Raw genomic sequence first — 22,494 nt, 5'->3', positions numbered from 1 at the left:
CAGCCATCTCCCTGCTGCTGCACCAACGGAAGGGGAGTCCAGTTAGTATTTAAACGCTGCCAATGGCTGGTATGAGTTGGTATGGCTAATACAGAGTTGCGCTGTAGCCATTTCTCCAGAAGGGGACCGTGTCACAGATGGCTGGGCACAATCATTCAGCATTGAAATGTTTGAAAATGGGTTTACACTGGAACATGGGACCACTACAGGCAATGAAATAAAGTGGTTATGGTGTCTAGAGTACCCCGTTAAATTTCACAACCTATAATTATCTATTAGTTATTATTAACTAGGGATATATAATTATTAATGTAGAGTTAGAAAAGTATAATTTATCTGTGAGCTCCCATTAAAACAAACATACCAACTATACAGAGTCATACTCCGAACACATCAAGAGGCATTCCAGGTAGATTGAAAATTTATATCAAACTTTTCACTTGCCAGGGTAGCACAGACTACAGATACGCGATTAAAGAAATTGTTTCTCTAGACAGTTTAATGGGAGAATAATGATCATCATGGCACAGATATACAAAAACACATATCACAGTTGCCTCGTGGCATAAAACAAACAAATAATAAATTAACAGCCTGCAATATTACACTGGAGCTGAATGCAGGTTCATAGGGTAGAGGTGTAAACTACGTGCCATCTTTAGTTGGTGTCATTTTTCACAGTCTTACTTCTACGTTTCATTCTCACTCTGTGCACACTATAGTAAGCCTGCTCGCAGCGGCAAATAAATCCCTCCCAGACCAGTAAACCTGTGCTGGGTTTATCCTATAAACCCAAAACAGCAGGTTACTATGGGATAAGTAGTTTATCGTTAACGTTTTTATTTTCATGTATTTAGCAGCATGATCTCTAGTCACCCTCATTCATACTACTAGAAACTGCTATGTTTACACTAGGGTTAATCCAGCCTCTAGTGGCTGTCTCATTGACAGCCGCTAGAGGCGCGTCCGTGCTTTTCACTGTGATTTTCACAGTGAGAAGACGCCAGCGTCCATAGGAAAGCATTGAGAATGCTTTCCTATGGACTGGCTGAATGTGCGCGCGGCTCAAGCCGCGCATGCGCATTCAGCCGATTACGGGAAAGGAGGAGAAGAGCCCCCAGCGCCAAGGGAGCCCGGCGCTGGAAAAAAGGTAAGGGATTAACCCCTTCCCTCACCCCAGAGCCCGGCGGGAGGGGAGACATGAGGGTGAGGGGGACCCAAGGACCCTATATGTTTTCCTGGCACTATAGTGGTCCTTTAACCTTGTTACACACCCTTGCTGTCACTGAGAGAACAAATCCTGTTACTTTCTGGTTGTTTAGCTCAGTGGATATAAACTCAAGAGGCAGCAATTGCCCAGAGTAACTGCCTTACAAAGACGTCTCATTGAGACACAGAAAGTCTTGGCGGGGTTAGAAGAGGGATCACAATGGCTGCAGACAAGAGATCTGAAGCTTTTACAAGCTGTTTTTAGATACAGTGGAACCTCGGAACTCAAACTTAATCCTCTCCCGAAGGCTGTTCGAGTCCCGAAGTGTTTGAGAACCGAATCAACGTTTTCCAGAAGAATTAATGTAAAATTGATTAATCCGTTCCAGACCCCCAAATTACAGCATTTTACATTTATGTGTATGCGTTAAAAATGCAGAGATGACTCTAATAATAAGCACCTTACATTTATTTGAGTGGTTCCTGCCTTTCAACTTGCTAAACATTTACAGTTGACCATTATTACAATTATTTATTATAATTGTCTGACTTGAAAAAGAGACATGGCTCTTTGTTGTATATTCGGGTACCGAAGATCGTTTGTGTATGGAGACATTTGGCTCTTTGTTGTATGTTCGGATACCAAGCCATTTTTTACTCAAAATTTTGAGTACTAATTTACGTTCAAGTTCCGAGGTTCCACTGGTCCCAATGGAAAAAAAAATAATATATATATACACACACATTATCAAATGTATGCATGTTTTCATTGGGGTATATCTACTAAACAGTGAGTTTATTTATTTTTTTTTTTTTTATTTGGGAAGTGAAGAGTTATTTTAATGTGTTCAACCCAGGGCCGTCTTTAGCGCGGGGAAAACGGGGCAGCTGCCCCGGGCCCAGTTGCTCCTGGGGGGCCCCAGAGCAGCTGCCCCGTGGGCCCCGCGATTTGAGCAGCCCCCCATGTACCCGGCGGTGCGGCTGCACAGAGCCGCACCAGCCCGCCAACTAAGGATCCCCCCTGGGTGGCCCATGCACTAAGGGCCACCCGGTAAGCATGTGTGAGCAGGGGCCTGGTCGGGCGCTGTGATGCTTAAACAGCGCGACCGGGCCCCTTCCTGTACCAGCTGGGAGGAAGTGAGTGCCGCGCGTCACTTCCTCCCACCGGAGATAATAGCCGCGTGGGAGGAGAAAGGCAGGAGGAGGGGAGTTCCAGAGGAGAACTCCCATCTGCCTCAGCCTGCCACTGGACCCCAGGGAAACCACCCTCCAGGAAAAGGTAAGAACCTGGAGGGTGGCTAAATGTGTCTGTGTGTGTGTATGTCAGTATGTCTGTGTGTGTGTATGTGTCAGTATGTCTGTGTGTGTATGTCAGTATGTCTGTATGTGTGTGTGTGTATGTCAGTATGTCTGTGTGTGTGTATGTCAGTGTGTGTGTGTGTCAGCATGCCTGTCGGTGTGTATGTTAGTATGCCTGTGTGTGTCAGTATCCTTGTGTGAGTGTCAGAATGTCTGTGTGTGTGTGTCAGAATGTCTGTGTGTGTTTCAGTATATCTGTCAGTGTATGTGTATGTGTCAGTATGTCTGAATGTATATAAGTATATATTTGTGTGTCAATGTACGTGTGTCAGTATGTATCTGCGAATGTTTTAATATATCTGTCTGTCTGTGTGTGTGTGTGTGTGTGTGTGTGTCAGATGGTCAGTGTGATTGGGGGGGGGGGGGGAGCGGCAGGGCCTAGGGGGCCCAAGAAAATGCTTTGCCCAGGGTCCTATTCATATTATAGACGGCCCTGACTTTGACCTGTTTGCCACTGGCATAGAGAAGTTTTTAACAAGGACTGACAGGTTGGAGAGGGGCTACACGTTTAATACGCAGTACATTAAAATATAGACATGATTTATAGAAGAAATGCAATACTCAACATTAAACTAAGTTGTATGGACTAGGCAAGTACACTTTAAGAGCACATTATCTAGTACCAAGCGGGAAGCTATTTGCCTTAAAGGACCACTCTAGTGCCAGGAAAGCATACTCGTTTTCCTGGCACTAGAGTGCCCTGAGGGTGCCCCCACCCTCAGGGACCCCCTCCCGCCCGGCTCTGGAAAGGGGAAAGGGGTTAAATCTTACCTTTTTCCAGCGCTGGGCGGAGAGATCTCCTCCTGCTCTCCTCCTCTTCTCCTCCCCGTCGGCTGAATGCGCACGCGCGGCAAGAGCTGCGCGCGCATTCAGCCGGTCACATAGGAAAGCATTCATAATGCTTTCCTATGGACGCTTGCGTGCTCTCACTGTGATTTTCACAGTGAGAATCACGCAAGCGCCTCTAGCGGCTGTCAATGAGACAGCCACTAGAGGATTAGGGGGAAGGCTTAACTAATTGATAAACATAGCAGTTTCTCTGAAACTGCTATGTTTATGAAAAAATGGGTTAACCCTAGAAGGACCTGGCACCCAGACCACCTCATTAAGCTGAAGTGGTCTGGGTGCCTAGAGTGGTCCTTTAATAGAAGCCTGAACTCCCTGTGATGTGTATTTATTATTAGTGTTAAAAAGAATCCTAACGAATTGTGATCAATCCTAACAAAACAACCTTGCTTTCACAATCCCATGATTAAAGAGCAGCCATACAGCTAATACAATTTTACATGAAAGGATATACAAAGCTGTATTAGCAGTCATTAAAGTGATCTGCAAGTAGGTTATGGTAATGGGCACCCTGTAGTAGGGTTGGAGAGAAAGCATAAAAAAACAAAACAAAAACAAAATGAATACTAAGTAAGTAGCTGGGTATAAAAAGCCAAGGCCAAATTATCAGCACAAGCAACAACAGAAAAATTAAAAAAAAGACAAAGTGTCTGGATACAGGATCTCGGATATCAGAAGAAGCTGTATTAGAACTCACGAACCACAGCAGTTACGCTACAATGCAAAAAGCATGAAAGGATCTGGCTGTCAGAATGACGCTGGTATTTAAAGGCAGACGACGTGTACGGCTATTTTATAGGATCAGTAACAATCTATCCTGCAAATCTCTACAGAAGGCAGGAATTGGGCAGAGAACTAGAGTACAATCAGGTAATTGCAAATGGACTAGCCTGATAGGAGGAGTGTGACAATATGTGTTATTCTGAGGGCAGGCTCCTTTCTTCATCAATAAAATGAGTCATTTGAATTAACGATAATATCATGTGATCTTGGTTTGAATGCCACGCTTTGCGGATTGTGTGCATCTCGTGGCTGTGATTTATTCATTTAATGTAGTACAGGATTGGCTTGGAATGATTACATGCTCAGCCAATTCCTAGTGAGGACAAACCACATTTGCAGCAAAAATAAAATGAAAAAAAACTAATAGTATTTAACACACCGTATAAGAATACATTTTAGCAAACTGAAAACTGAACTGCAAATCTGCAGCAAAAAGTGCTGATTTGATTGATTGTTTTTCAATCCTTTATAATTTGTTCGTAATGCATTTAGGGGATATTAATTAACAGAAACACCGCAGAATACAGAGGGACAGCGACACATTCACATCTCATTTTAGTGCAATTTATTATATCTGTAAGATTGTTTTCTTCTGTTGCTTTTTCGGGGCCCTAACCATCATTTTTTCATCCACAGATTTAAGAATTGTTACTGTAATTTACAGTCTGACTAATGACTAATAAATATTATGCATTAAGCACACTCAGATAAACACCCCCATGCTATTGGTTAACACCATGACTGAGCCTTATATAGCAAATCTTCCCCTGAGAGATGCATTTATTATCACATAGTTGTTTAAATCATAATGATATCAGAAAACACCCAAAGTTGTTTTTGTACTTGGAGTGTTCCTTCAAGCCATAACATCTCCTCTCGCGCTGCCGTCGTCAGCATGTTCCATAGTGAGTGGATGTACTACATATGGAATACCCACTTCTGCCTAAATTCTATTTCCTTATGGGCACTCGTTCACAATAACTGAGGACACACTAGATTCAGTGCACATTCAAGCAAGAAAAGAGAGACGCCTGTCACTTCATTCATACAATCTCTAGCAAAAGGTCATTGTCAGAGTAATGTAACAGCAAATACACCGCAGTTACCGTGTCAATGTGCAGAAGTACAGTTTGTAGAAGGTTTCTTAAACAACTCACTCATTGCTCTCCTGGCTGAGAACTGATTGACAGGTGAGGAGAAGGTTCTTATCTTTAAAATCTGCTAGCACAATGTGTAGATGGGGTTGTATGTATGTTATTTAACTCCTTAAAGGGATACTGTAGTGCCAGGAATACAAAGCTGTATTTCTAGCACTACCGATCTCTCTGCCTCCCTCGTGCCCCCCTCCTACCTGGTAAATAAAGGGTTAAAAACCTCTTTATTTACTTACCTTATCCCAGCGCCGATGCTCTTCAGCGATTGGTCGAAGCTGCGCGACAAACGGGACCTAATGTGCATGCGGGGCAAGTGCTGCGCGCGCATTAGAGTCTCACCATATGAAAGCATTGAATCAATGCTTTAATATGGGGAAAAATCTGACACTGGGTGTCCTCATACAGAGCGTGAGGACGTCCAGTGTCAGATAACGGACCAAAAGTCAGTTTAGATTCTGGAAGCGCCCCCAGTGGCTGTCTAGTAGGCAGCCACTGAGGGCTGCAATAGTGTTTTTAACACGATAGGGTCAGGAATACATGATAGTGTTCCTTTAAAATACCCCATACATATTATTTACGTGTTGAATACTTATATTATATAAGGGCTTTTTTTAGTATTCTACATGGTGGCCCATAAGTCCCTACCCATCCATATATCTTATGTATCCAGTGTATCTGTGTACTGGATGGGTAGGTACTTATGTGCCACCCTGAACATGTGTACCTAACACAAGATTAAGTGTGAATAAAATTGTACCTTTCTTTATTTGTGTGAATAAATACCACTTTTTCATGTTCCGAGATAGGGGACATGCGACTGCCCAGTCGCGAATGCCTTGACCTCAGTTACACTTCGGTTTCTCTGGGGTTCGAGGGTACTGTGGTAAGAACTCTGTCTAATGCTGCTTTTCTGTTCTTTACGTTTTCACGGTCCAAACTTATTACAGGATATTATCCAATAGCCCTGCGTGGCTAAAAAATTTAAACAGTTTATTATTGCGGACCTGTGTGCCCTATGCTACTGTCTGTTACTCATGATATTGGATTGTAATAAACAATAATTGACCAAAATTAGGGATTTTTGCTTACAATAAGTTTAACACATTCAGTACAATTATAGAAAAAGAACTTAAAATAGATTGCCATATCAGTACTGATTGCTAAATGCCTCCTATATCAAGGATCTCACTTACCGGTAATTTCTGGTAGTTAATGTTAATAATTTCCAACGCTATACCAAGCCTACCCATACACTAACCATATCCCTAACTGTAACCCTACACTATCCCTAACTCAAACCCAGCACTAACCCTCCCCTTAAAGGGACACTTAAAGCACCCAGACCACTTCTGCCGATTGAAGTGGTCTGGGTGCCAACTCCCACCACCCTTAACCCTGCAAGTGTAATTGCCGGTTTTAAAACTGCAAGAATTACCTTGCAGGGTTAAGTCCTCCTCTAGTGGCTGTCTATCAGAACACGAGAAGTGTTTTAAACGACACTGGACGTCCTCACGCTACGCATGAGGACCTCCAGCGTTGCTGGAATCCCCATAGGAAAGCATTGAATAATGCTTTCCAATGGGAAGGTCTAATGTGCGTACGCGGCCATTGCATTAGGTCTCTCCCGCCCGCTGACGCCGGCGGGGGAGTAGCAAGGGCGGAGCCTGACCAAGCGCCAAGGGAGATCGGCGTTGGATTTAGGCAAGTCACTGAAGGGGTTTTAACACCTTCAGCAACATAGGATGGAGGGTAGGAGGGGGGCACTGCAGGGTGTGTTCCTGGCACTGGAGAGTCCCTTTAAGGAAACCCTCTGCTAATGTCAGTACTGATATTAGCAGATGGATTTCCTAGTTAAGGGAACACTATAGTCACCTAAATTACTTTAGCTAAATAAAGCAGTTTTAGTGTATAGATCATTCCCCTGCAATTTCACTGCTCGATTCACTGTCATTTAGAAGTTAAAGCGGCACTGTCATGCCGAATCCCGTTTTTTTTTTTAACCCCCCTCCCGCCTCCACTACATCCAATCGACCCCCTAGTCACCACCAAATGCCCCTAAGCCCCCCACATTACCTATTTTTTATTCTTTATCTTCTGCCCCGATCTATATTCAGGGCGCCGCCATCTTTGTGTGGGTAGGTGAAGTTCCTGTGGGACACGTCATCTACCCACACTACACAGAATGTAAGATTCCCGCACATGCCCAGTGAAACACCTGGACATGCGAACAGGAATTTCCTCTATTCATTCATCAGACAGATGAATGAATGAATAGAAAAAAAATCAGATGAACAAACTAACACTGAATATCAGTGTTCGTTTGTTCGTTCAGTTTATTACAAGGAGGGAGCTACCGGCGTGCAGCTCCCTCCTTGTAATATGTAACTATAGAAGCGGCAGGGAGCAGAGCTCCCCACCACTTCATAAGCCCCCCAGGTGCCCCCCTCACTCTATGGGGGTCAATATGACCCCCATAATAGCACAAGGGAGATTTAAATCTCCCCAATGCCCCTACTCGCTATACCGCAACTAGGGCATGTCCACTAAACAGTGACTGTTCACTGTAAAAAAAAAAATGGTAATAAGGGGGGGGGGGGGGACACGGGACGGGGGGGACCTACTGTCCTGGCCCCCACTCCTGAGCGGTGGGTGGGGGCCCTGATAAAACAATAAGGGGGGGACCGACTGTCCGCCCCCCCTGGCCCCCACCCCTGAGCGGTGGGTGGGGGCCCTGATAAAATAATAAGGGGGGGGGGGGACCTACTGTCCTCCCCCCCTGACCCCCACCCCTCCACCAACCAATCAGTGTGTTCTAAGCCTAATAGCAGGGCGGGGCAAGGCTTTATAAGCCTTGACCCGCCCTGCGGAGCTCAGTACGCGGCGTGCCCTCCACAGGCTGCTCACTGCTTACTAGACATGCCCCTACTCGCGGTATAGCGAGTAGGGGCATATTATTTACTAATACTAAGTAACCTTTACTTAGTATTAGTAAAGTTGGCTGAAAGACCAATTTAGGTATTTCAGCCTTTTAGTAGATAGCTCCCTGATACCGTGGGAATTAGGGAGTTATCTACTAAGCGGCTGCAAGATGCAGCCACAGCAATGAATAGGATCGGAGTTTCATTCATTAGAATGAAATTCCGATACGATCAAAGTACCGAATTGCATCCTAACACCAATGGAGAAACAGTGCTCATTCAGTTAGGATGCAATTCGGCAGTTTTGCCGGCGTTCTGTCTAAGTGACAGGACGTTCGGCAATACTGACAGGAAGCATTGTGGGAACAGGGAGGAAAGCTAGGGATCATGGGAAAATTGCTCTGACCAGCGGAAATGAAGCACACTTTGCTCCTCCGCTGGTCAGAGCTGGTCAAGCGGAGAAATCCTCCATAAGACAAAGAGTCCCTACTTTGTCTTATGATTTTAAAGAAAACTAAAGAAGACAGGAAGAAAAGAAGAACAGATCCTGAGAGAGGGGGAGAAGAGGAAGAGATTGAGGAAAGGTAAGTTCGGCATGACAGTGCCGCTTTAATTCACTTTGTTTCTGTTTATGCAGCCCTACCCACACCTCCCCTGGTTATGATTGACACAGCTTGCAGGAAAAAAAAAACTGGTTTCACTTTCAAACAGATGTAATTTACCTTAAATAATTGTATCTCAATCTCTAAATTGAACTTTAATCACATACAGGAGGTTCTTGCAGGGTATAGCAAGCTATTAACATAGCAGGGGATAAGAAAATATTAATTAAACAGAACTTGCAATAAAGAAAGCCTAAATAGGGCTCTCTTTACAGGAAGTGTTTATGGAAGGCTGTGCAAGTCGCATGCAGGGAGGTGTGACTAGGGTTCATAAACAAAGGGATTTAACTCCTAAATGGCAGAGGATAGAGCAGTGACGCTGCATGGGGCATGTTCTATACACCAAAACTGCTTCATTAAGATAAAGTTGTTCAGGTGACTATAGTGTCCCTTTAAAATAGTATTGCATTGCTGCCATTTACAATTTGTTTTCCTGTAGTACTGAATGAAACATTTCCCAGACGACTGTGCTGTGTTTGGTGCTGCACAGCTGGCAAAGCCCAGCACCGATCACAATCAGCCTGGGGACATGCAGGGAGACCTTGTCAGAGTCAATTCAGACCCAGGGAGTCTCAGCCATGGCGTTCTGAATGAATTTAAAGGGCTCTATCCAGCTTTGCATACAGCTCAGTCCGTCTGGGAACAAAAAATGTCCCTGCTGACAAAGGGGAGCACTAGGTATCCATTGATACCTGGGTTTCCAGCTGTCAGTAGGGATTTAACCCCTTAACGCCGTTACGACGTACCATGCCGTCACGTATTAAATGGGCTTTAAAGCCGTTGCGACGGCATGGTACGCCGTAACGGCTTAAGCCCCCAGGAAGAGAGGTGTACTTACCTCCGCCGCGATCCTCTTCTGGGGGGCTGCCTGAGAGCCCAGGCAGCCCCCTTCCAGCAAATGAGGCCCCCGGGGGCCATGTGATCGCTCTCAAAGAGTGATCACATGGCCCCCTATAGCTGGCTATGGATCTGCCAGCAGGGGGACTGTTTGAAATATCAGACAGTCCCCCTGCTGGTAGGAGGTGTAAAAAAAATAAAATAAACATGTTTAAAAATAAATTAAATATATTTTTATATATATATATATATATATATATATATATAATATATATACATATTATATATATGTAACGTCATACAAAGTGTATTTTAATATTAATATAAGTACATATATTAATATTAAAATACACTTAGAATGACGTTACATATATATTTATATATATTATATATTTAATAGATGTACATATATATATTATATATAAATACGTATAATTAAAATAATAAATAAATAAAATAATAAAATAAATAAAATATTGAAACAAAATTTAATATAAATTATATATGCATATGTAATTTCATTCTAACTGTATTTTGTTAATATATATATATATATATATATTTCAAAAATTCTAATCGGCAACAACAAACCAAAGAGGTGGAAATTGAACGATTCAAGTTGCGAAGCTCATTTGACCCCATTACCTCTAATACCACACTTAAAACTTTCTCTCAAATGCTTAAAACTGATACAACAGAAGCACTGATGAATAAAAGACAGTCCAGATCCAACATTTCCAAAAGCGAAAGAGAGGCTCTACAAAGTTTGGCTAATGACATGTCAATTATTATACGGCCAGCGGACAAGGGTGGTGCACTAGTCATTCTACAATATGAAGACTATAGGGCAGAAATCCTCAAACAGTTATCGGATACGAGGGTCTATGAGTATACTCTTGTAGACCCAGTGAATGAATTCAGTAAGACCATTCAACAGACACTACAGAGGGGCTTGGAATCAGGCTTCCTCACTACTGCCGAGTTTGAGTACTTATTTGAAACCCACCCGAGGTGCCCGATCATTTATACACTGCCGAAGGTCCATAAAAACTTGAAGCACCCACCAGGCCGACCAATTGTGTCTGCAATTGGCGGCCTTTTGGAACCCATTGGAAAATGGTTAGACACCAAATTCAAGAAACCAATAATGTCATTACCGACTTATGTGAAGGACTCTGCACAGGTTATAACTACTTTGAGATCCATTGAACTCCCTCCACAAGGGGTCTTCTTGGTGGCTATTGATGTAAGTAGTCTATATACCATCATTCCCCATGAAGAGGGAATATTTGCTATGCAACAAGTACTATCACAACATCAAGAGAAAATTGAGCCTCCAATTGAATATATCCTTGAACTACTGGAACTATGTCTCACACTCAACTACTTCAGATTTGAGAAGTCTTTCTACATTCAAATCTCGGGGACCTCTATGGGTGCCCCTATGGCACCTATGTATGCGAATGCATATATGCATGTCTATGAACAGCGATACATCCTACAAGAATACGGCCAATATATTTTGAAGTATTTCAGATATATCGACGACATCTTCATTATCTGGTCTGGGGAAGAACAAACATTACTTGATATGTTACAGTCACTCAATCAGCTTGACTCACCTGTTAGACTAACATATCAAATTGACAACAAACAGATGGACTTTTTGGATCTTCGGATTTACATTGAAAACAACAAACTGGGCTACACTCTGTTTACGAAGAAGACTGATCGTAACACGTTATTACACGCCACCAGTCATCATCCTCCTAACCTTATCAAATCTCTCCCGGTATCCCAGTTCATCAGGGTACTGAGGAATAATTCGGACTCCATTAAGGCTGCTTCACAGGTACAAGAGATGTTTGAAAAATTCACCCAAAGAGGATACTCAAGATTTATATTGGAAAAGGCATACTCTAAGGCATTACAAATATATACAGATGGACCTACGGCAAAGAACACACAAACAAGACTAACCTTTCCCCAAACTTATCACTCACAATCTAGGGATATATCTGAAAAGCTACGGAATAATTGGGAAGTACTCCGAAAAGACAAAACATTACCTGTGATATTCCAGCAAAGTCCTATGATAAGCTATAGGAGAAATAAGAATTTAAGGGACTATCTGGTCCATACAGATATACAAACCCCGGGTCAACATACACAACAGAATCCTGGCTGCTTTCGCTGCTTAAAATGCACAGCTTGCAACAACATGACACCCGGAAAATCTTTTTTTCACCCCCATTCTGGCAAAGAATATAAGATACGACAACGGATTACCTGTACTACAACACATGTCGTTTATCGGATCACATGCCCCTGTGGCCTTATGTACATTGGGAAAACGTCTAATGACTTAAGGGAACGAATGAGAGGACACAGGTCAACTATCAGAATAGCACTCTCCAGTGGCATTGCATCTACTCCTATAGCCAAACATTTTCTCGAGATGGGACATTCACTACCAACCTTGAAATTTATGGGCATTGAACATGTTCCGACCCCGGTGAGGGGGGGTGACAGAGACACATTGCTTCTCCAGAGAGAAGCCTTTTGGATTTTTACACTGGGGACTTTGTCTCCAGGGGGACTAAATGAGATCAATCCGTTGAATTGCTTTATTTTAAAAAGATAATGTTGTGTTCATTTGTTGCCGGTTCAAATAGCCTTATCAGGATAACACAGTAACCTTTTTTGTTTGTTTCTTTCTTTTTAGTGTTTACAGACTATGTAACCCAAGCCTGTTGTATACTGCGTATATGTTACTCGATATTGATGACTGCATTTCTCTAGGTCCTTGAATCCTTTTATGGGATTGGTCTGCTACCCTTACTGATATCTACTACGTTGGTTTATATATATTTACTTTTTAGATCTCTTATTAGATCTGTATGTTAGGGTGGCACCTTTTTCCTCCTTTTTCTATAGATCTTCCTTGTATTTTAAGGATGTTCGAGTATGGGAATTCCCACATCTCGGCAATCCATTTGTTTACTTTCCATTCACTATGCACACTCCACAGGGTTAATCTCTCTACTTTGAGATAACGTTTTCTGACCTCTGACATAGCACTGATTGCGTCACAACCTCTCTTTCGTATAGTTCACTCTCCAATCAAAACTCTGCTCTACCGTATTTAAATCACTATTTTTCCCGCTATTCACTGTCTTGATAAAAGTCCTTCGTGGACTGAAACGTCGACTTGATCGTTTCTGAATGTTTGCACGTTTGCAAAATAAACTTCATTGATTTTTTCAAAAAAGCCCTCTCGAGTGCACTCCTTTCTATTTTGTTTACGTTAACGGCTGAGGCAGCACCGAGGCAAGCACAAGACCGGAAAATTGAGTGCGGGACATCCGATATTCTATATATATATATATATATATATATATATATATCGATAACAAAATACACTTAGAATGACATTCTATATATATATAAAATACAAATAACCGCAAATATATATAGATAAATACATATAATTACATAAAAGATTACATTAGTATACACGTAGAATTTAAATAGCTATAAATGCATATACATTAAAATTCTACGTGTATATTTAAATAATCTTTTAACGTAATTATGTGATTTGATTAATTAAAATTTGATTGACATGCCTGACAACACAGGGAGAAAGTGCAGAGAATTTAATTCGCAAGCACTATATTTGACCCTGTAACTCTCCAAGACACCATAAAACCTGTACATAGGGGGTACTGTTTTACTCGGGAGACTTCGCTGAACTCAAATATTAGTGTTTCAAACTGGTAAATTGTATTACAACGATGATATTTTAAGTAAAAGTGACGTTTTTCGCATTTTTTACAAGCGAACGGCACTTTTATGGTCTATATTATTGTTGTAATATGTTTTACTGTTTTAAAACACTAATATTTGTGTTTAGTGAAGTCTCCCGAGAATAACAGTACCCCCCATGTACAGGTTTTATGGTGTTTTGGAAAGTTAGAGAGTCACATATAAGGCTTGCATTTCCTTTTTTTCACATTGAAATTTGCCAGATTGGTTATGTTGCCTTTGAGAGTGTATGGTAGCCCAGGAATGAGAATTACCCCCATGATGGCATACCATTTGCAAAAGTAGACAACCCGAGGTATTGCAAGTGGGGTATGTCCAGTCTTTCTTAGTAGCCACAGTCACAAACACTGGCCAAATATTCGTTTTTTGCTTTTTTCACACAAAAACAAATATGAACGCTAACTTTGGCCAGTGTTTGTGACTAAGTAGCTACTAAAAAAGACTAAACATACCCCACTTTCAATACCTTGGCTTGTCTACTTTTTCAAATGCTATACCATTATGGGGGTAATGCTCATTCCTGGGCTACCACACCGTCTCAAAGGTAACATTACTAATCTGGAAAATTTCAATTTGAAAATGGAATGTTCTATATTTGACCCTGTAACTTTCCAAAACAACATAAAACCTGTTAATGGGGGGTACTGTTGTACTCGTGAGACATCGCTGATTACAAATATGTGCATTTTTTTGCAGTAAAACCTAACAGTGTTATGACATTCACAGTAAAAATGTCAGACGGAAATGTAAATTATAAAAAAAAAAAACTTATTTTCTCACATTTTTTTTTAATTTTATTCATAAGGAATTATGTTCCATATATGAATAGTTAATGATAGATTAAAGCCCTGTTTCTCCTGAACAAAATGATATATGATAAGTGTGGGTGCATATAATTTGAAAGAGGGGAACTACGGGTGAACAGACATATAGCGCAAATTCCAGTTTTTGTTTACGTTTTGTTTTGATCAGAACGTGCACTATTGACTCCATCCTGAAGGGGTTAAAAAAACACTGCATCCACTAAAATGTTATCTTATTTTTATAGTGCCTTAAATATGATCCCCCTTCTCCGATCATACAACGCAATCTCGATCAGCTGTATGAAGGTTTGAAAACGCTGCTTCAAGCCAAGCCTTGAGCCTGCCAAATCTGAGAGCCGGCACTGTAAGGTTCTGGCTCGCTTACCATGTCATCAGCGCACATAGTGTGTTTATGTCAGAGGCACTGGGCTTCTCGTAGAAATGTCATTGGCGGATCACATCGAGAGCTGCGCGTGCGTCTTGTGTCCACAATGCTTCTAAATAAGAAGCATTGAATTGTGACATCATGACATTAGAGGGGGCAGAGCAAAGTGCCACATAGGTACTGCTGGAAATAAGGTAAGTAAGCTGAATTATTTAACACAATATTTATAAAAAAAATAAAATAATAGTAATAATAATAATAAATACTTGCCATTATTCCACTCTACATATTTCTCACAAAAGGCTTGACATAGAATGAAAAGAAATTATATATACATAGACAGTATAGTGTTTAACCCTGCTCACACTGCGACCTTCACACAAGCAATTAAGTGCATTTTTATAGCCTTTGCATGCAGCTTATCTGTCAGTGCCACTAAAATGGTCACAGATAAGAGGTAATCCCCAGGTATTGATTGATACCTGGGACTCCACGGTGTGAGCAGGGAATAAAACCGGCAGGACATGTCAGTATGCCCAAAACGTTAAACCCCAGTATAGCTGGGACGTACTGAGACAGCCCAACGTTGTTAGAGAGTTCAGCATGAGTGTGCTATGACAGCCATAAATAACAATTATATATGTAGTTATAGATTTATTTTTTATAGTGAGATGAAAAATGATAAAAGCCCCACTTATTTATGTAAGTGACAATAACAGCAAACGTTTCATTCATGGAGATTTAAAGAGTATATATATATATACACACACACACAAATTAAAAATACACTCGACTAGAGCATGTGAAACGTGTGTAAATAAATATTTAACATATTAACCCTGTGAGCGCCGGGCACTAGCCCAGATATATTTACCCTGTTATATATTAACCCTGTGTGTCGGATACAGTAACCTTGTGATGTATTAACCCTGTGAGTGCTGGATATATTAACCCTGTGATATACAAACCCTGTGAGTGCCGGATACAGTAACCCTGTGATGTATTAACCCTGTGAGTGCTGGATATATTAACCCTGTGATATACAAACCCTGTGAGTGCCGGATATATTAACCCTGTGAGTACAGGACACAGTAACCATGTGATATATTTACACTGAGATTGCCGGATACAGTAACCCTGTGATGTATTAACCCTGTGAGTGCTGGATATATTAACCCTGTGATAAACAAATCCTGTGATTGCCGGATATATTAACCCTGTGATGTATTAACCCTGTGAGTGCCGGATACAGTAACCCTGTGATGTATTAACCCTGTGAGGGCTGGACACAGTAACCCTGTGATGTATTAACCCTGTGAGTGCCGGATACAGTAACCCTGTGTTGTATTAACCCTGTGAGTGCCGGATACAGTAACCCTGTGATGTATTAACCCTGTGAGTGCCGGATACAGTAACCCTGTGAGTGACAGATACAGTAACCCTGTGAGTGACAGATACAGTAACCCTGTGAGTGACAGATACAGTAACCCTGTGAGTGACAGATACAGTAACCCTGTGAGTGACAGATACAGTAACCCTGTGATGTGTTAACCCTGTGAGTGCCGGATACAGTAACCCTGTGATGTATTAACCCTGTGAGTGCCGGATACAGTAACCCTGTGAGTGACAGATACAGTAACCCTGTGAGTGACAGATACAGTAACCCTGTGATGTGTTAACCCTGGGAGTGCCGGATACAGTAACCCTGTGATGTATTAACCCTGTGAGTGCCGGATACAGTAACCCTGTGAGTGCCAGATACAGTAACCCTGTGAGTGACAGATACAGTAACCCTGTGATGTGTTAACCCTGGGAGTGCCGGATACAGTAACCCTGTGAGTGCCAGATACAGTAACCCTGTGAGTGACAGATACAGTAACCCTGTGATGTGTTAACCCTGGGAGTGCCGGATACAGTAACCCTGTGATGTATTAACCCTGTGAGTGCCGGATACAGTAACCCTGTGAGTGCCAGATACAGTAACCCTGTGAGTGCCGGATACAGTAACCCTGTGATGTATTAACCCTGTGAGTGCCGGATACAGTAACCCTGTGATGTATTAACCCTGTGAGTGCCGGGGTAGTAGTTAACCCGTCGTTGTGCGTGTCTCGGGGCCCCCGGGGGCCCAGCTGGCTGTAGTGACCCCTCCCTGCCGGCCCCGCTCCGGGTCTCCCCGCTCACCCGGCTGCGGCCTGCTGCTCTGGCTGCCCGGGGTGTGCTGCTGTGCTGTCCGCTCGGTGTGAGGCCCTCTCCGTCGCTGGAGCCGGTATTCGTCCTGCGTGTGAAGACACTGAGCATGCGCACTGCGCGGCTATGGAGAGTTCTGGTAACTGCGCGTCCGACACTGACACACGGCGGCTTCCGTAACCGGCGGCCATCTTACTCCTCCCTGTGATGCCATGCATAGCGGCCGGGCGGCCATCTTGGTACTCACTGCAGGCCCACTGCGGGCAGCACTCCTAAATAAATAGAGCACTAATGATAAATACACTAATAATAAATACAGTAATACACAGTCTTACCCTGAGTGCAAATCATATTAATATGGTATAATCCAGGGTGTAATAACTACATATATTATCTAATACCTGCAGGTTACAGCCATAAATTACACAATTATCTGGATATACTATACAGAAAGGCAAAAACAATGCCCATAGACATTAATGGGGGAAATAAACTGCTGTGTTTTAATATTTACCATGGATATTCTCTAAATACTGAGACAGGTTCAGAGAGTCAGAGGAAAGGAACACCCCATGGCATTTATAAACATTTTGGTAGATACACCCGCCAGAAAACATGCATGTAGTTTGGGGTCGGGGGAATATCTAAATACATGCATGGTTTTTTTTTTGGTTTAGATATAAAATCAGCATGCAAAAGCTGCAGAACTGCTGTCTGCAGCCTTTGCAAGCTCCTCCCTCTTTTCCCCACATTGACTTGCAGTCTGTGCTGAGAAATACACCAATCAGAGGGTTCTCATTGAGAAGTCGCTGCGCTGGAGCTGCGTGTGCCTGCGCGTATGCGCAGCATTTCATTGCTTCTCGCCAAGCTGCGGTACAGCTCATTGAGAAGAGGGGATAGTAGGTCATACTTTATGTGTAGAAGTGTTTCTTTAACTTTGATTGTTGCTGCATTCTGTGGAATGACCAGAGAAAACGTTTCACCCTTATCTCGATTTCATACCTGTGTTGGGAAGTATGCCAGCCTACAGGGTTACATTATTTTCTGGCTGCTACTGGCAACACTTCACTACCAGATTCGATTTAACAATGTTTTTATTTTCATGTATTTTTAAGAATGAAACTTAGTCCTTAAAGCCCCTCTCTCCCTCATTTAAACTCTAGTTACGATTACCAGACTGAGAGCAACAAGTTATCTGTCAGAAGCCACTGGTCACTAATATAATGCCTGCAAAGTTTGCTGAAAATGGCAGCTAAGCCCTGCTTCCAAACTGTAAAAGAAGGTTTCAGTGAGTGATACCATTCCTACAGTTAGAGAGGAGGTGGGAGTGAATGGACTCTGTACCATGTCACTGTTAGCATTACATTAGCATTCCAGAGATTGATAAAGATTGCTATAGCAGTTTTGAGTACCATTACTTTAGAAATACACTGCTCAAAAAAAATAAAGGCAACACAAAAATAACACATCCTAGATCTGAATGAATTAAATATTCTTCTGAAATACTTTGTTCTTTACATAGTTGAAAGTGCTGACAACAAAATCACACAAAAATAAAAAAAAAACAGAAATCAAATTTTTCAACCCATGGAGGTCTGGATTTGGAGTCAAAGATTTGGAAGTGGAAAAACACACTACAGGCTGATCCAACTTTGATGTAATGTCCTTAAAACAAGTCGAAATGAGGCTCAGTAGTGTGTGTGGCCTCCACGTGCCTGTATGACCTCCCTACAACGCCTGTGCATGCTCCTGATGAGGTGGTGGATGGTCTCCTGAGGGATCTCCTCCCAGACCTGGATTAAAGAATCTGACAACTCCTGGACAGTCTGTGGTGCAACGTGACATTGGTGGATGGAGCGAGACATGATGTCCCAGATGTGCTCAATTGGATTCAGGTCTGGGGAACGGGCAGGCCAGTCCATAGCATCAATGCCATCGTCTTGCAGGAACTGCTGACACACTCCAGCCACATGAGGTCTTGCATTGTCTTGCATTAGGAGGAACCCAGGGCCAACCACACCAGCATATGGTCTCACAAGGGGTCTGAGGATCTCATCTCAGTACCTAATGGCAGTCAGGCTACCTCTGGTGAGCACATGGAGGGCTGTGCGGCCCCCCATAGAAATGCCACCCCACACCATTACTGACCCACTGCCAAACCGGTCATGCTGGAGGATGTTGCAGGCAGCAGAACGTTCTCCACAGCATCTCCAGACTCTGTCACGTCTGTCACATGTGCTCAGTGTGAACCTGCTTTCATCTGTGAAGAGCACAGGGCGCCAGTAGCGAATTTGCCAATCTTGGTGTTCTCTGGCAAATGCCAAACGTCCTGCACGGTGTTGGGCTGTAAGCTCAACCCCCACCTGTGGACGTCGGGCCCTCATACCACCCTCATGGAGTCTGTTTCTGACCGTTTGAGCAGACACATGCACATTTGTGGCCTGCTGGAGGTCATTTTGCAGGGCTCTGGCAGTGCTCCTCCTGTTCCTCCTTGCACAAAGGTGGCGGTAGCGGTCCTGCTGCTGGGTTGTTGTCCTCCTGCGGCCTCCTCCACGTCTCCTGATGTACTGGCCTGTCTCCTGGTAGCGCCTCCATGCTCTGGACACTACGCTGACAGACACAGCAAACCTTCTTTCCACAGCTTGCATTGATGTGCCATCCTGGATGAGCTGCACTACCTGATCCACTTGTGTGGGTTGTAGACTCCGTCTCATGCTACCACCACATCACTTTTATGGAATTTATGTTGGAGAAACTTTCAATGAGGATAAGAAGGAAGAGGAGAGAGTAGAAAAAATGTCGGAGGGCGGTGTAAAGGAATACCATGAGTATGTGGTAGTAGAATACCAGTCTAACGCTTTGAGGGATGATAGTCCCAGAGCACCTGAAAGTTGTTAGTTTCTATCATCACGACCCAATGAGCCAAAATCCTAGTATATATTAGCTCCTCCATTGCTCTCTATCCTCTATCCTGGTGGTCACATGGAGAGCTGATGTGGATATCGCCAAATAAAGGGATCAGGTATGTTTGCAATTTCAGGTATACAAACGGACATCGATTTTTTATTTTTATAGACAAAGGTTGTAGAAGTAGTGTGGTGAAGCAAGAAGGGGGCTGGTAAGCAGGGTAAAGGTTTGTTATTAATCGTTTTAAGCATGTCAGGAACTCCTTCTGTGAAGGGTACTAACTTGGGACAATCCCACCATAAGTACCGCCCGGTATCTCCAGCAGTTACCGTGAAGGTTCAATTGCTTGTAAAACCTGCGGGGTTCTATACCACTGTAATAAGATTTTGTAAGCTGACTCTTGCATTTTTCTCTTCATGGGGCACCAAGTCACATTTTTTTTCATTGGGGGGCTGTACTGTGCAGAGTTAAAAATAAAATAAAATCCTCTCCACCTCCCCAGTGGTGGATTTATTGTAGTTGGGGTTTTTGAGTAGAATTATTTCCTTTACTTAGTGTTGTATTCAAAGATACTTTGTGTTCAATGGGCTTAAAATGTATGTAAACAGGTTGATGATCCAAAGAGAAATTGGAATGCCATTATGGATTCAAGAAGGATTCCCCCCACCCCCCACCCTTTTTGTGGCATAACTGGAATTGGCTATGACAACAGCATAAAAGAAGGGGCTTTAAGGTTGAACTTTAGTCTTTTTTAAACCTAAACACCTATGTAACTATGTAAGGGCATCTGGTAGGAAGGCTGAGGGCAGCGACCATTCAATTAAATACTACGAACTCTCATATCTCTCACACAAAGAAAGAAAGGCTCTGTACGTTAAAGGGTTACTCAAGGCGCCATTTAGTGTTTTGAAGTGGTCATGGTGCCTGGAGTCTGTATGTGCAGCGTTTGCCTATTAAACGCTGCACACATGGAGATTAACCATAGGATGTGTCATCAGCAACTTTCCCTGCACAGAATCGCAGTCAATGGCGGAGAGCGGTAAGCTGATGCTTGTAGCCAATGAATACCCCGACAGGGCTTCAGAGCAGACCAGAAGCCGGCAATACCCTCTAAACAAACTGTCCTCCTGATGAACCCGGTGACGGTTGCAACGCACGTTGAGTGCGTGACCTTGGCGTTCCTTTGAGCTGGCGGTCAGGACTGGACTGGGGATACAAAGCAGCCCCATAAGTCATTGTGCCATATATTGTCGCATGTAATATGTAAAGCTATGTCTTGCCACCCCAGATGATTGAGATATATATATATATATATATATATATACAGTTGCAAGAAAAAGTATGTGAACCCTTTGGAATGATATGGATTTCTGCACAAATTGGTCATAAAATGTGATCTGATGATCATCTAAGTCACAACAATAGACAATCACAGTCTGCTTAAACTAATAACACACAAAGAATGAAATGTTGCCATGTTTTTATTGAACACACCATGTAAACATTCACAGTGCAGGTGGAAAAAGTATGGCCGGGCGCAAGACAATCTCAAATATATATTGCATTTTCTAATATAAAATATTGGTCCTTTCAGAGTAAAGCGTTTAAATATACAATAAGCATACTCACACACAGACAATCTCACTGACACACAGCCTCATAGACAAACAGTCTCACTGACATAACACAAGCTCACTCACTAGCAGGCAGGCACACACACATGCAATCAAGCTCACTCACTAGCATGCACGCACACACAGCTTAATGTAGTGGTTCTGGTGTCTATAGCATTTCCCTGCAGGCTTTTCAATGTAAACACTGACTTGAGAGAAAAGGCAGTGTTTACATTGCTTCCTTGTGACAGACACTCACTAGAGGTGCTTCCTGTGTCCCCCTGCGGACCGGCAGCACACCCTGCTGTCTGCTCGGCCCCAGGTGCCGATGGCCCACCGGGAAATTTCCCTGTATCCTGGTAGGCCAGTACGGCCCTGCTGCCCATTTATTTCACTTATGATTTTCGTTATTTCTAGTTCATTTTCACTCCTTCATTTTATGTGCTCACTGCACACACCGGCCATAATTCATCCCCAATAGTGTAGCTTTAGAGACACCGCCAGGTCACGTGACAAAGGATGAAGCTAACGTTTAATGGTCAGTTTACACCATGGGTCGTCAACCTGGTCCCTACCGCCCACTAGTGGGCGTTTTAGGATTTCAGGTGGGCGGTAGGGATTTCCAGGTTTTGACGACCGGGCGGGTGCGAGCCGGCGGTACCCCTGCGACTGGGTACTGCCGTGACAATTTGCGGCCCCGGCCCGCGCGGCAAACCGCCGGGGCCGCATATGGAGGGGTCCATCGGGTGGCCCATGCTGTCAGGGCCACCCGATGGATGTGGATTGTGAGGGGGGCCCGGTCAGCGCTGGGCGCTTTAACAGCGCAACCGGGCCCCCTGTGATGACATCGCAGAGCTGGGAGGAAGTGACTGCACGTCACTCCTCCCAGCTAACACTGAGAGCCACGCGGGAGGAAGACCAGGGAGTCAGAGTGGGAACTCTGACTCCCATCCACCTGAGCCACCACTGGACCACAGGGAAAGTCACCCTCCTGAATCTAAAA

The 22,494-nt window shown here is 43.2% G+C and overlaps 2 protein-coding genes across 2 annotated transcripts in view; one reads left to right on the top strand and one right to left on the bottom strand.

Moving 5' to 3' along the window:
- KPNA1 (karyopherin subunit alpha 1) overlaps positions 1-17,141 on the bottom strand; it is a 57,581-nt gene extending 40,440 nt beyond the window's left edge. Inside the window, exon 1 of the mRNA XM_063446191.1 lies at positions 16,966-17,141. The gene's annotated coding sequence lies outside the window, so the exon portion shown is untranslated. The remainder of the gene's footprint in view (positions 1-16,965) is intronic.
- Positions 1-22,494, top strand: part of LOC134573755 (zinc finger protein 850-like) — a 788,930-nt gene that overhangs the window by 493,544 nt on the left and 272,892 nt on the right. The window lies entirely within an intron of this gene.

Source organism: Pelobates fuscus, chromosome 1 (assembly GCF_036172605.1).
Source record: "Pelobates fuscus isolate aPelFus1 chromosome 1, aPelFus1.pri, whole genome shotgun sequence".
NCBI classification, from domain to species: Eukaryota; Metazoa; Chordata; class Amphibia; order Anura; family Pelobatidae; genus Pelobates; species Pelobates fuscus.
The sequence above is the reverse complement of the archived record's forward strand: the minus strand, read 5'-3'. Positions and strand labels throughout refer to the sequence as shown.